Source organism: Arachis stenosperma, chromosome 9 (genome assembly GCF_014773155.1).
Source record: "Arachis stenosperma cultivar V10309 chromosome 9, arast.V10309.gnm1.PFL2, whole genome shotgun sequence".
In the NCBI taxonomy this organism is placed as follows: Eukaryota; Viridiplantae; Streptophyta; class Magnoliopsida; order Fabales; family Fabaceae; genus Arachis; species Arachis stenosperma.
The window spans coordinates 59,105,885-59,109,052 of NC_080385.1; positions in this window are offsets into that span (position 1 = coordinate 59,105,885).

The window sequence follows — 3,168 nt, forward strand, 5'->3', positions numbered from 1 at the left end:
CTTTAATCATGCTACTCATTGACCTCTTGGAAATCATGATTGATTGAGCCCCAATCCCTTGGTGACTCAATCTCTCAGATCTTGATCAATAGCCAATTCCTTGGTCTAATTGCTCATGAAGAGAGATATGCTTGGTCCCTGATTATACTACACATCATCATAGGTCCAAGTAGAGGGAGGATTGTATGTCACCATATCCAAACACCAAAACCCAGATTCTACTAAAGTGTGAGAAGGGATTTCTAGCATGGTTTCATGTTTCCTTTTCCAAGGTTCCCATGGAACCCATTTTGCATTCAATCTCTTTTCAAGTTAATTGAACACTACGCATGAAAATCAAAATTCCCTCTAACAAATTAAAGAGATGATGAAGAGAAGAAGAAATTCACTATCATTAATCCATTAAGTACAATAGAGCTCCCTCTCCTAATGAGAGGGAATTTAGCTACTCATAGCTCAGAGAAAAAGTACAAAAGATGGAAGAGATAAAGTGTGAAAAGTAAAAAGTGAAATCCAAAACTAAACTCTGTGACTTGCTAACCCCTTTTCCAATACTTCCAAGGGTATTTATACTACTCCTAGATCTAGAAAATAAAGGAAAATTACAAAAGTGAAAAGAAAATTACAATTTGGAGGGAAAAGAAGCTCAACAAATATGATATTCCAGCTGGCGTGTGACTGGCACTTTTCTGGCATGTCACGCTCCTTCTGTTTCTGATTTGGCGTGCCACACCTCACCATTCAAGTGGCACGCCGTCCTCTATTTAACCCATTGGTGTGCCACGCCTTCGAGCCAAAGTGGCATGCCCAGGACATTTTAAATGGCCAGGTAACCTAGCATTCCACGCCTTCGACACCAAGTGGCACGCCCAAGGTCATCTTCCTTATCTCCATGCTTTTGGAAATTTGTACCAGCGTGGCACGCCCAGGGTTTGGCGTGCCACGCCCTTCTTAAAGCTTCACCATCTTGCTGGCGTGCCACGCCTCATCATCCAAGTGGCACGCCTGAGTTCATTGGCTTATCTTCTTCCTCTCTGGAGAATACTACCAGCGTGCCACGCCATGAGACTGGCGTGTCACGCCCTTCATTTGCTTCTTCTTCTTGCTGGCGTGCCACGCCTCATCTCCCAAGTGGAACGCTTGAGTTCACTGGCCATTTAATTCCTCCTCTGGAAAACACTACCAGCGTGCCACACCATGAGACTGGCGTGTCACGTCCTTCATTTGCCATGGTCCCAGAGGTTGGCGTGCCACGCCTGGATATTCAAGTGGCACGCCAAAGTGGGATGATTGAGCTGGCGTGCCACGCCTTCAATACCAAGTGGCACGGCCAGCTTTATTTGGCCTCCTTAGGTGCTGGCGTGCCACGCCTCATCACTCAAGTGGCACGCCTTAGTGGGACTTCTTGAGCTGGCGTTCCACGCCTTCGATACCAAGTGGCATGGCCAGCTTTTGCATTGTCTCCTTGTTCACTGGCGTGCCACGCCTTGTTGTTCAAGTGGCACACCCATTCAATTGTGGGTCTTATAGGCTTGGCGTGCCACGCCTTGGTCCTCAAGTGGCACGCCCAAGTGAACTCTGGGGCTGGCGTGCCACGCCTTCGAAACAAAGTGGCACGCAATAGTGATGGTTCTTCTAGTAAAGAATTAGCATGCCACGCCCTTCTTCTGGCGTGCCACGCCCCTTTGATGGTCTTCATTTTTGCTCTCTGGAATGTTGTACCAGCGTGCCACGCCCAGCTTCTGGCGTGCCACGCCAATACATTTTTGTGGCGTTTGTTCCAAGTGGCACGCCTGCTTCACACGCCCCACTTGTTTTGTTGTTTTCTTTCCTATTTTTGATGTCTTCTCCACCTGAAATCCAACAAAAACTCATTTCAAAGCAATGTACTATGATATTCATCAAGTAAGGCATGAATTGCACTGATCAAATGAGATTATGCCTTTTTCATGGTCCTTTTTATGCAAGAAAAAGGGTATATGATGTAAGTCATCATTCTCCATCTCCCAAAAATGAATATTTCAGGGAAGATGGTAATGGCTTGCGCTCGGGTTTTGCAGGCTTATCATCTTCTTTAGGAGCACTTATAATTTACTATATTTCATCTACTTCCCTCAACTCGAGTCTGGTAACCATGTTTACCTTGTCCACCAGGGAGTCAATGATATCAATGCTCAAGCACTCCTCTGGGGTGTCTGGATGCTGCATGGCTTTGACAGCATTCAGCACATATTCATCTTCAATGACTCTTAGGTTACTTCCCCTTTTTGCATCAATGAGGGTTCTTCCTATAGTTAGGAAGGGTTTTCCTAGGATAAGGGATGCACACTCCCATCCATATCCAACACCACAAAGTCAGTGAAAAAAACAAAGGATCCAACCCTAACAATCATATCTTCAAGCACTCCTGATGGTATCTTAATAGAACCATCAGCAAGTTGAAGGCATATGCGGGTTGGTTTGACTTCATCAGTCAAGCAAAGATTCTTTATTAATGAAGCAGGTATTAGGTTAATGCTTGCTCCAAGATCACATAGAGCTATCCTTGTGCAAGCATTCCCTAGAGTGCATGGTATTGTAAAACTTCCAGGATCCTTAAGTTTCTCTAGTAAGTTATTTTGAATGACTGCACTGCACTCTTCAGTGAGGTGGACTGTTTCTGTCTCTCTCCAATCCTTCTTATGACTTAAGATGTCCTTTATAAAATTAGCATAAGAAGGTATCTATTTAAGAACCTCTGCAAAAGGGATCTTTCTCTCTAATGTTCTGAGATAATCCGTAAAGCGGGTAAACTAATTATCTTTTTCCGCTTGGCAGAGTTTCTGAGGGAATGGCATCTTAGCCTTATACTCATCAATCTTGGTTGATGAACGCTGAGTGCCTCATGTATTGGAAGGGGGTTTACTAGCTTTATGAGAGGTGTTGTCAGTAGGTGTCTGATGAGCGGATATTTTATACGCTTTTTGGGGGTAATTTCATGTAGATTTTAGTATGTTTTAATTAGTTTTTAGTAGAATATTATTAGTTTTTAGGCAAAAATCATATTTCTGGACTTTACTATGAGTGTGTGTATTTTTCTGTGATTTCAGGTATTTTCTGGCTGAAATTGAGGGAGCTGAGCAAAAATCTGACTTAGGCTGAAAAAGGACTGCTGATGCTGTTGGATCC